This window comes from Ostrinia nubilalis, chromosome 1 (assembly GCF_963855985.1).
Source record: "Ostrinia nubilalis chromosome 1, ilOstNubi1.1, whole genome shotgun sequence".
Lineage (NCBI taxonomy): Eukaryota > Metazoa > Arthropoda > Insecta > Lepidoptera > Crambidae > Ostrinia > Ostrinia nubilalis.
In genome coordinates this window covers 835,332-848,773 of record NC_087088.1, presented here as the reverse complement: position 1 = coordinate 848,773, position 13,442 = coordinate 835,332, and positions in this window count along the sequence as shown.

Here is a 13,442-nt window from a genome sequence, read left to right as displayed (position 1 = left end):
GTAAAATTCAGCTTTTGCATCTCCCTAGAGCCCTAACCTAAAAAACTGATTTAAAAAGCATTGTTTCGTCCGAGCGCAGCCTAATGACTAATGCAGCTCGCTTCCGCGCAATCAAAGCGATCGTAAACTGATATTTTTACTGTTTTTACGAAGTTGCGCGGTTTACGGCCTTTATGCGCGCAGGATCAACAGGCGCGGGGAATAAGGATGTTTGGAATTGGAGATAATTCTCAACAACTAGGCTAAGGATGTACACATACGAGTACACAAGCGTAGGTAATTACTAATAATGACTAAGTATGCAGTAAGCCTTCCCTTAGAGCGACTCCTTTGCTCGAGCCTTCCCCGTGATTAGCGGCAGAAGCCGTGAAACGAATTACTGTACCACGATGACAAACCGAGTCGACACGAAAAGAAGAAGAAGAAGAATAATGACTGACTGAAAGGCTGTCTAAGCACTCGCCGAGCTAATTTTCTAGAGCTAAGACTGCGCACAGACATGTTGAGCTAATATTCTGAAGCGATTAAGGGTAGGAAAGACTGCTGTACAATAGTCAGAACACACAATAACGTGGAGATTGGCGTTGAAATCTTCTCTACGACTTTTTTCCTTAAAAAAACCTTTTCAACCGACTTCAAAAAAGGAGGAGGTTCTCAATTCGACCCGTATGTTTTTTTTTTTTTTTTTTTTCTATGTTTGTTACGCGATAACTCCGCCAATTATGAACCGATTTGAACAAATCTTTTTTCGGCGTATAGGTAATACCTCAAGGGTGGTCCCATTTAAATTTAATAATAGAAAAAACAACCCCCAAGGGTGGAAAATTGGGGATGAACTTTTTTATACGCAATATCTCCGCCGATTATAAATCAATTTGAACGATTATTTTTTTGTTGAATAGGTATTATCAAAAGGGTGGTTTCATGCGAATTTGAAGAAAATATTTCACCCCTAAGGGTGGAAAATTGGGGATGAACTTTTTTATACGCAATATTTTTAATTTTTAGTTTTTTTTTGTGTTCACGCATTTGAAGTCGGTTTTATTTTTTTTAAAATGTAATTTATTCACTTATAGAAAAACAGCATAATTCATACAATTTCGCGGAATTCATCGCTTGTTATATTATTTTATTTTGTGATAGGTATACATCGACGGCGCGGCGTTTCGAAGAACCGTTGAAGTGTTTTTTATTGCTTCCAGTACAGCGTTTGCGGCCCTCGGGGTGAACTGTTTATTCAAACAAGTATTCAACCTATTCTATCTTTGTAACTATTGATGTGGGTTTAAGTCAAGTAATAAAAGTGATTTTTATTACTGACAGAAAAGCCGTTAAAATGTCTACAAATAAGTACTAGCTGTATTTGTAAGAGATGATTGACACTGTAGGTAAGTCGACTTGACTAATTTAAAGCCCCTATGCTTTTATTTTAATAGTCCAATCGAAGTGTGAGCATATCATATCTTATAGCACTGATCCAAAATTGTGATTGGATTCCAGTCGAAAAGTGCTTCTAATATTAAACAAGAAGATGATAGAAAAATTGGAAGCTGCAATCGAATTTACGGGAAATGCACTCGCGCTAAAAATGACATTTCTGAGATAGCTCCTCAAGATAGTATCCAACGACGTCAGCGGATTGAATCTGAAGCGTTTATTTCGTGAGCTCGCAGAGAGACGTGCATTTCGTGCCGTTTGGCAGCCGGCTCAAAGCGAGTGGCTAATAATCCTTGTGGGACTCGCCTCTTTGATCGGGCTACGTGTGCCACTTGCGCTGAAAAACGTAATAAACAAATTTAAGGATTACACTCAGAGGGTTGTGTACAGTTGGCGTCAAATAGTTCGTGGCACCCAAACTAGCCACGTTTACACCTTTGTTACTTTTGGGATAAGGTTGTGTTGTGATGTCAACTTTTTGGTGACTTTGGGTATTTGACGCTGACTGAAGACTGCATGCAAAGCTCCACTCTTATTCTTTTATATTTGGTTTATTTTCCATAACTATTATCGCCTAGAAGTTCACTGCTGGACACAAGTCTTCCCATAGTCCTCTTGCATCCAACGACTTCCTTGCTAATTACGTCATCACTCCACCAGATGGAAGGCGCATCTACTTAGTTATTTAAATTGGCAAACAGCCATACCACATCAAACACTATGTTGAAGCAGTGTGACAATGTTTATCCGTGGCATAAAGACAATACTACCCAATTTATTCTTAAGTAGGTGACGTAATTTAGTCGGTTTTATCTCCCTGTAAATTGTCAAAAATGCATGTTCCTCAAATGCCTTTTCGCGGCAAATGATCTCGCTCCTTGATGAGTAACCTCTTGTCACTCCTGATCGACAAGTGCCCTCGTCTAAACTCCGCGGCGATTATCGCAACTTAGAAGTTCGTTTAATACTTCGGAATTTCTTATTTTTCTCCCAAATGTTCGGCGCTCGTCAATCACTTTCAAAAATTGAAGTTAAAAAATCTCGGAATGACAGCGAACCGTACTTTGAGAAGTCGACACTGGCCAGTAAGGCTAGCAACATGCGAGCGACTTTTAGAAATAAAAACAAATTAACAGGTGATTGGTAAGAAAAGCATAATATTCAGAAAGAAGGGCCTATTCTGTATGTAGTACTATGAATGACTAATTATAAATAATCTTCATATTCTGATTACGCCATATACCTAAGAAAGACACGTTTATTTCCAACTGTCGCCGTTCACTTGAATTCAAAGTTAATAAAAACAATTAGGAGCACATTTAGAACTAGGCATAGTTTCAAGATCATAATTAAATTAAAACGGTTCGTAAAGAAAATTACGAATACTTCAATTAGGCCTTTCATCAACCAAGATTAGTGTTATAAAGTCTGTAATTAAGGAAATCGACCTGTACATAAAATGTAATACTCTGTCTATGAACGAAGCTGACTAGGTAATTTATTTTGTCGGGTGTGAGTGGGTAGTTCATTCATCAACAAAACGATCCATTGAATAATTTATCAGTATTGAATCGGTAGTAAAACATTTTAATCGGCTTAAAAAAAGGAGATTGTCATCAAATAACAGTTACGTATGGTCATAAAAGTCTCATTAAACGATCCATTATACTATTTAACAGATGCCAAGTATAACAAATCATGACGACATATCGCACCCTTCCTGGAATAAGTACGCAAGTGAAAAATGCCAACTTTTCAGGAGCGTAAAAAAACTGTCCTAAAAATTTATTACCATTATTAAAAATATGTGTTATACATCAAAAGATAGCTAAAAATGTCTGTGAGGGGCCTATGTATTTATATTTAAAATACACTTAATAGGTTTTGAGAAAAACTTAAAAAAGAGCGTTGCGTACTTATTCCGCGAAACATATTTAACACCTTGTTGTTGTAATTATGAATATTGCATTGTTGACATGTAAAGGAATACATGCTGTTTGGTATTATTGCAGATAACCACTTATTGGCGTTCAGATTTAGTCGTGCATTCAACGTGTAAGTGTAGTTTACGTAGTTTTTCCTCGAACTATTCGTATTGAAATAAATTCGTAAAAAGGATAACGTACTTTTACCTTGTGAAAAATTACATTACTTATGGTAGTATTTAAAATTATAGCTTTATTCAAAATCAAAAAGTTACAATAATTTTGCATAACTATATTATAATTTTCGGAAATTGCATTTTTAGGGAGAGACGAGCTATCAAAAGGACTAATGCCCGTTTTCACCATCAATCCCTAATTTGTAAGTGACCTCTATGGTGATACATAACAGGAATTTTGTTTTTATAGGGGTCACTTAAAAAGGACATCATCCACGTTTCATATATTTTTGGTCCAAAATCAAAAGTGCCGGCCAACAAAAAAAAGTGCTGTATTCTGACAGAATACGTCTGCCTTAGCATTTGTTACTATGGCACCAAAGCCGTAGCTCCACTGTGCGTCGAGTATTTGAGATCTAAAAGTCATCGACTATTCATACATTTTTTGTTCTAAAATCAAAAGTGTCGGCCAATAAAAAAAAGAGTGCTGTATTCTGACAGAATACGTCCGCCTTATCATTTGTTACTATGGCACCAAAGCTGTAGCACCACTATGCGTCGAGTATTTGAGATCTAAAATTCATCGACGATTCATACATTTTTTGTTCAAAATCAAAAGTGTCGGCCAATAAAAAAAAGTGCTGTCTTCTGACAGAATACGTCCGCCTTAGCATTTGTTACTATGGCACCAAAGCTGTAGCACCACTGTGCGTCGAGTATTTGAGATCTAAAATTCTTCGACGATTCATACATTTTTTGTTCAAAATCAAAAATGTCGGCCAATAAAAAAAAAGTGCTGTGTTCTGACAGAATACGTCCGCCTTAGCATTTTTTACTATGACACCAAAGCTGTAGCACCACTGTGCGTCGTAGTATTTGAGATCAAAGTCAGTCGTTTCATATATTTTTAGAACTCAAATACTACGATACACAGTGGTGCGACAGCTTTGGTGCCATAGTAATAAATGCTAAGGCGGACATATTCTATCAGAATACAGCACTTAAATTTTTTGGCCGGCACTTTTGATTTTGGACCAAAATGGATGATGTCCTTTGGGATAAATGGTGAAAACGGGCATAAAACTCATTTATTTTTGCAAGAAGGCTTTTATAAAGCACTTTTATAGTTTTACACTCCCCAGTATTAACCCAACCACTGCTTCAGGACATTTTTTTTTTACGGAAGCGGTAGATAGATATTTTGTAAAGTTACCATTTAAAACAGAAAATCCACAATCACCATTTGCAGACACCAAACCGAGGAATGAACTGCCTAAAACCTTTAAGAGCAGACTCTAATACTTTAAAGACAATCAACGCACCTGTAACTCACCGAGGAGCGGGTGTCTATGGGCGGCGGGTAAACACTTACCATCAGGTGATTCCTCTGCTCGTTTGCCTCCTTTCCCTTAAAAAACCCAGAAACATAACCACTCACAGGTCCGTTCAATTATAATAATAATAATAAATAAATAAATATCTTTAGACAATTTCACACATTAATTAGAAAATTATAGCTATATAATTAGGTAATTAGAAAGGAAGCTACAGAAATCACTAGACCTGAAAAAATATTAACGAACACACAGATTTTTTTTATTAAAAGAGATACCTACCTGAAAAAGGAAAAGAAACAAGACTGACAGTATACTTACCTCATCATGCGGTCGTCTGGAATAATACGGAGACAACTCGCGCACGATTATAATATTTGATGCTTTGTGTTAAGGTTCGATTTATGTTTCACTGAATAATGAACTGCTTGTAGGTTCCCAGCTGCAAGAAAACCCGAGAAATATTATAATGAGATGAAACGTGTTTGCTTCATAGATGACATTATGAAGATGATCTTCAGATTTATGTGACAAAAAATGATTCGGATTACCGGAGTACCGATTTTTATAAAATAATAAAACAATATTTGTATATCAACGACCTTTTATCAGGAGTGGACTGGTCAATTGAAGCTATAATGCTATAATTTAATGAGAACTTACAGAGCAGATTATAATACATCTGATGTGACCATCCACCAGGTTACACTTCAGAGAAAGTGCGAAGGAATTACACGACCTAATTCCACCAGCCCCCTTCCATCATCAGACGCTGGTTAACGTATCATTCCTACATTGTCGACATTCCACCAGCTTGCACTAAGCGTTTCGATAAACTCTTTTATAATGCGAACAGGTCGCTGCCTGCTGCTGTCTCTCCTGAGCACTATACCGGACCTTATAGGCACTTACAGGTAGATATCTATCATCTTATACTGCATCTCACTTAACATCACATGCAATTGCGGTCAAATACCTTTTGCTACCTAGTTTTGCGTTGAGTTTCAATAGAAGACAACAAAATATAAGCTAGTGCTAAAGTAGTTTTATGAACCTTGATGGAACAGTCCAAGCATTGGGTATTGAATGGAATTTGAGCACAGATTTCAATACAATGTGAATATACCACAAATTGCAAAACCAACCATGAAACGTAACATTTTATCTGATACATTTGATCAAACTTTTTGATCCCCTTGGCTGGAGCTTAGCGTTAAGTACAGTCATGGCTAAGATTCTAATGGAAATAGAATAGAAAGTATTTATTTGTTTCAAAAAAAAAAAAAAAACTTTGGCTGATAAAAAACTAGTAATAGATGGAAAGATAAGTAACTCATTAGAAAAAGATTGGATTAAGATACGGCAGGATTTGATTCACATTGACAAAATACAGATATAGGTTGGTATACTATCTATAGATAGAGAGAAAAAATACATCATCATCATTTCAGCCACAGGACGTCCACTGCTGAACATAGGCCTCCCCCAATGACTTCCACATCGCGCGGTTGGAAGCACATAGTACTTACGCAGAACTGACGGCCAATGGGGCAGGCAAGGTTATGGAGCGGACACCACGTACCGGAAAACGCAGCGTTAGGACATCCATCCACAAGGTGGTCCGACGACCTGATAAAGGTAGCGGGAAGGCGTTGAATGCAGGCCGAGTAAAAATAAAATACAATGAATTTAGCGATGCCTCTGTGAGTGCAATAAACTGCAGCCGTTCACTATCAACTAGATGAAGGATTTAAAACGAAATTAATTGCTAAAAACTCAAGTGCTCTCAAAAAACTATTTTTTTTTATCACGTCTTGAACTATGTGGTGCTTTGAGTAAACTGGATGAAGCAAATGAGAAGAAGTAATGTGAAGAATACCAACCTCACAGATGTTCGAACACTGTGAACAGGTTTTTCTATTGTGATCGCCTAGCTGTCTGGAGAGACGAATAGGTGGAAATCTATTGTTGCAAACCGCGTCGTGGAGAAATTCGAAAACGTTTATAATAATTAATACTATAATTCATAAGAAAGCTGATACAGCTCCACATTTTGGATTATCAAGGCGAAACCATTGGCGAGAAAATACGTGCACACAGATGTTTCAATTGTGCTAAATTGAATGCTACTACCAAAGTACAAATAATGGTAGATTTACCAGAACAGCAAGTATCTCAATCTAGACAATTCATGAACAAGCGAGTCGATTTTGAAGGACCCTTTTAAATTTTGATGTCCAAGGGAACAAAACTATAGAAGCCTATAATATAGTGATATTTATTGTCTGCATGACTACAAAAGCTACCCACATTGAACTCGTTGGTGACATCACTTCCAAATCCTATAAGGTTCACACTCGATCAACCGGCGTGCAGCGATGGCGACCAGACCTAAATGCATTGTTCGCCATCGCTGCACGCCGGTTGATCGCGTTGGTTTGGCCGAATCTTAAGTCTAATCGCTATCACTGCACGCCGGCTGATCGCTTGAGATTGCGTTGGTTTGGCTGAACCTATAAAGGAAAAAGAACAGTTTTTATTTGGTCCAAAACTTATAGGTGCTTTTATACGCTTTGTTGAAGAGTGGCCGGACCTGTGAAGCAACCAGGATAGGAACTTTGTCTGAGCCAGGAGTTTCATAAGGCCTGGAAATAACTGCAATTTACAGGACAAATAGCGTCAACACTAGGATAGGCACTACATTCCAGTGGCAAGTACAATCCGTGGAGGTCTGCGGAAGGTCGATCAAGTACCACCTGAAAATAATACAGTCAGTATTCGCTCATCGTACCTACATACGAAAAGATGGCAACAGTTTTGTATCAGGTTGTTGCATTTTTAAACGTCTGACCATTACGAGTATGTCCTTTTGATTACAATAATCCTTAAAATACATATAAACTTGTGTCATTCTATAATTGGGGACACACCGATTGTTGCTTACTGCTCCAAAAGACGTATAGATACATACCTTGTCACGCTGGCAATACACGCATAAGCTGATAAATGAACACATGCGGCTCTGGAAAGATGAAAATTTATCACGATAACTACGATAACGATTCACTGAAGAGAGAGACAGAATTTAAAATGGATCTTGTACTCATAAAGACCGATAATTTTACCACGTGGTAAGTAATCATTGGGACGAATTTTTGATAAACACACAGTCTTACAGGGGTATTTAGTGCAAAAAGGAGTGGATTGGATACTTAAATGACTGAAACTAAGTTAATTTGTGCTTTGTTAATGACTTAATTACATCTAAATAAATGTATCAATATCGGTTTAAAAAACAACATCGCCAAAAGCTTCGCAAAATATTAGCAACTAGACTTGCACAAAGATATCTACGTAGAAAATAACGTATCAATTGTTATATATTATAATGCGAATAAAAGCTTCGTGGAAGAATTAGGCATCTAGACTTGCACAAAATTACCAGCATAATGTGCACAAAAGTTTCGTGGAAAAACTACGCAACTGAACTTGCACTACGATACCCACCAAATAATATCCTAAAATAAGTATGCAACAATAGATACGCGAAAATGTTTTTTAAAGTCTTCGTGGAAGATGTACGTAACTATTAATATGCTATTATTCATACGGAACTTTATTAAACAATTAAGTGCAAATGTATTTACTTCGTTTTTGTTATGGAAATTTTGATATTTTAATGTTGCAATATTTTACATATTTGTACATAATTTCTTCATTTTTAAGAGAAAAATTATGAAAAAAATTGACAATATGTATTACCTCCTCCTCGATTTTTTAGTGCAATAAAAAAAATATCGCACAAGTGGACTTGCATACTTCTTCCAGGGGGGGTGCGATATTAACGCATTCAGTGACGCTAAGATGGAAAAAGAAAATGTTAGTGCTTTAAGAAAGTTTTTTCTATTTCTTTTCTTTCAGAAAGTTGCATTTGCCGTCGTTGTGTATCCACCCTTCTCAGAGCGACTTCCCGTGTCCATTAGAACGCGGAACAAAGTTGGTGGCTGTTCAAACATTTCTCAGCAACACGGCACCAGGATTTGGAGGGCACTACGTAATGGGGAGGTGCTGCTGGGGTGGCCAAACAACTGCAGATATTGGGGACAGGGCAGGCTTTCCAGGAATACAGATGACAGGGTGACCAAATAATTACGAATGCTACAGACAATTAGATGAGTGAAAAATATGTACATACGTGAAAAGCAATGAGAGCAAACATAGCTTGACATATTTTGTAAGTAGTTTTCTCTGGCGCAACAGCCCTACCAAGCCTGTTAGGAATCGAAGTGTTCGACATGGCCGAAATAGGTCGAATGAATCATCATCAAGTACTTAGTTTTATTTTAATGTGTAAGTACCTATTTTAGCTAGGCAAGATGATCTTGATATCATAGATACACTTTGGCTATACCGACTTCCATCATTAATCTGATCAACAATTTCTTGCCCTACTATCTAAACTAGACAAATTCCACAAACATTTTTCCACGTGGCTACCCCAAGCGGCATCGTAAGGAAGCAATGTTTGGAAAGGTTTTAGAAAGGGAAGTTCTGTACATACCCTAAGTTTGTTGGGTCCCGGCCAAGGCAATAAATTGAAGGGCATTCAATAAGATGATGTAGTTGCCTTAAACTTAACCCCGTAAGCCGGGGATTTGGAGACGGGGAATCGGTAAAGCGGGGATTTGAGGAATGAATAGGTCTTCAAGGTTGCTAACGGACATCTCGTTTTTAAAATGGTTAGAAAAACGCATTTTCTATACGTGGTTAAAATGAAGTCGCGCCAAATGTAAGGTGGTGTGGTTTTGGCATTTAGTTTCACTTTACGTGTTATACTCGTATGAATGTCTTACTTAACCTGAAACATGTTGATTAAGGCAGTTCTTTCCCAAATATTTCATTCATACCGAGTTCATTCCAAATATCAACTCGGTTGCAATAAGTAATTCTAGTTTATGTAAGTACACAAATAATGTATTACAGCGAAAATCTGATATGTTGTTGTACTGAAAAAGTAGATAAACACACCAATATAATAAATAAAATAAAGAACAATGAATTTCAAAATATAAAATAAAATCTACACGATTTAAAAGACCCAAAAAAGGCCGGAATAAATCAAATTAACTGTTTCAAACATTGTGATAAATGATTGCTTCTCTGAACGTACAATAGGAAATCCGAGGCAGCAGCAGCTCATATTTTGCTTACATTTTCATCTCATAACACAAAAAAGATTCACAATTTGTGATTCAGGTGATGCCTGCGTTGTAATTTTGTTTTGGCGCTCCATTTGTGATTTTTCTTACATGAGTTTACACGTAAATAATAAAGTGCTGCTGTTTGGATTGTTTTGGGTAGAACGTTTTTATTGTTTGAAATTCTATTCACAGCAGTTCATAAATAAGCAGCCTCTGTTCCGTTCCATCATCTAGTCAGTAGATCTGCCGTTGACCTTACTCAATGTCAAAACCTATAATTTAGATCAATTGATCTCCAGAATTTAAAAATGTTTCTCACTTGACGTGCCTAAATGGGTCCTTCCGTAAAATGATACAAGTACCTAGATACCGTCAAGCTAAACTTTGCATTTCGTATGCATGACGGCCGCTTGTTAAACCGACGCCATATTGTAATACTTCCAGAGAACTCCTGATCATTCCAATCATACCGTATCGACGTTCCGCCTACGGACTCGAAAATATATTTTTTAACTAGCGGCCGCCCGCGACTTCGTACGCGTGGATCCTGTTTTACCCCCTTTTCCCGAATTTACTTTGCTATAAACCTCACGGAGCCCGAGACCTTTCCAACGAATGTAAAACCGTGGAAATCGGTTCGTGCGTTCTGGAGTTATAGCGTCAGGGTGGAAAACCCGACTTATTTTTATATAGTAGATTACTGACGGACAATATTCCATCCGAATTGTTTTGTATGTATAATAATGGCATCGAAACAATGGGAAGGTAGGCAGGTACTTATTTACTGCCTATAGTTAGAGTTTCAGCGCTCATGAAGTGTTATGAGTATGTTGCGTGATGTACACATTGGAGTGCATACGGCACATAGCGTTCCTATTTACTAGTCATTGGGAAATGTAGGTCAAACATGCGTTTGTCACCTAGTGAGAGTTAGTTTCAGAGAATTTCAGGAGTACTAAACTTGATTAATGCACAATTGTATGCTTTTGTGAACATATTCTGCTAATTTAGTTTTGTTAAACTAATATTTTAGATTGTATGAGGCTGCTCCACATTCAAAGAAATTTTTATGGTAGTTAAATATTGTGGAGAATAATTAACGGACATGCTTCGTTTGAAAAACCTTTAACATTAACTTCAACCAAACGAATAAAAGTGAAAGTAAAACACTCTGTCGTTAATTTAATCTGTACACAAACATTCAGCGCGAGATATTTTTGGCAAACAAATGTATTCTGTTAATGTAACGCGCCTTAGTTCCTTTGTTTATAAATGTCGGTGTTTTAATTAGACAATTTCACAGAGCGCCTAAAAATAATGGTTTTCATCTTCGGCCGGACGCGGCGGCGCATAAATTAGATAGTGGAACAGTTATGACAGTTTTTATTTCGAAATTGTCAAAGAAAGTATCATCCAAAAGACGAGTTGCAAACTTTTTGTCACGACCTATTTGACATCGACTGTACTATCCACGGAACGAGTCATTTTTGCATCTGCATTGAACGCAAACTTTTTAGTGCGGCGTCGAACGTGAAGTATCGGCGATAAAGCGCGCTAAGCTCTTTGTTTGTAGCGCGCAGTTGTCGCGTCTTGCAGTAGCGTCCGAGTGTGATTGCCAAAGTTTTTACGATGCACCGCCGGATGTACTCGCAATGCTTAGATACCTGGCCGACCGACCCAGTGGGCGGGCGGGGGTTACTGGGCCCCTTTGGGAATTTCATTACGGAGTTAACTTCGATTCTCAACTGAACCGTGCCTAATTAGTTCTGCTTCGTTCGATGTTATTTATTCTGGGAACTTGGCCTGTAATTATGTTCCACCTTAGGACCGCGTACAAGCATATTAAATTAGTTCAAAGCGAATTTCACTTTACTTGTTTTATTGGGTTATAACATGGCAATTCTCACAGTGTAAGTGAATTTTGTGAAAACTATTTTCTGGAAACGTACAAAATATACGCTGTTATATGAGTTTTGGTTCATAAAATATTGTTATTTACTGGAGTATTTTTATTTTCAGGTGTAACCTGCCTATGGTGTGAGGTGACAAATAACAGTGACCTGTCAGTGTTCCAAGTGATGATACAGTGGTGTGATGATGTTCAGTAACTGCCGGTGACCATACGTAGTGACACGTGACTACCCGCGTTCGTAGTTGCCGTGACGATAGTCAGTAGCTGCTGTCGTAGCAGTGACACGCGTCGTAGTAGTTGGATATTGGGTTTCGTAGCCGCGTCTCCGAGTCGTAGCATCGCGCGTGTGCCGTAGCGTTGTCAGTGAGTGTATGGACGTGTGGCGCTCGTCGCGAGCCCGCGGGGTGGCATGCGGGGAGCGGGGGGCGCGCGCTAGCGCCGGCGCCATGATGCGCGCGCGCAGCGCCGCCGCGCACCTCGCCCTCCTCGTGTTGGCGCATCTGCCTCCTTTAGGTAAGTCCAATTTTTATTTTTATCCTTTATACCAGTGTTTTTCAACCTTTTTCATGACACTACCCCCTTAGTATGAAAAAAATTTTGGCGACCCCCCGACCGTTCGCTTTTTTTTTCATGCGTTTTTTAATGTTGCAAAGATGTTTGTATACAACATTTGCATAAATTAGATTTCGGATTAATCTGTCTTTATAAGATTTTTTTTTACTGAAGTAGTTTTTACGACCTCTCGCGACCCCCCTATAGAGGCTTGGCGACCCCCCAGGGGGTCGCGACCCACAGGTTGAAAAACACTGCTTTATACTGTACACGTTACGTCAGACAATATAAAATAGCATCATAACGGAATCAGTTTCATACATTTAGGAAGCGACACGTCGGATTCAATCACGACACGACACAATACTCTAGTTTAAACGTTACCATGGTTAATGTATGAAACTGATTCCGTCTTGATACATCACGCGATACAGCACGTCAGACAAAAATATGAATCCACCATTCCGTTTCCCTTCAGTTGTTTTTGATAACTTTTACTGTTGACGTGTACGAGTATTTCTAATCCGTGTAACTTAAGGTTAGGTAAGGTTCTAACTTTTGAAGGTTAGAACATCAATGATTCTCGAATCGATTTAGTGTGTTATTTATATTTACGATACGTATAAGTTAGTATAATACTCGCTTGTTTATTGTAAACATCGTTACGTACTACAAAAATGGTGTACCTAATAAATAAGACAAGGCAACGATAAAACCGCCTCGGGCCTCCGATTCTTCACCTACAAGGCCCAGAAAACGGCCAATAAAGACAAAATTGATGCCCGACCGACCAAAAATTGTTTTATCTCTCAACTTTCTTTGGAAACAGCCCTTATTGAAATTGAAAAGTGTCCGGAGGATCGCCTGTATGAATAAACTTGATAAAATTTGCCTAATCGCAAAAA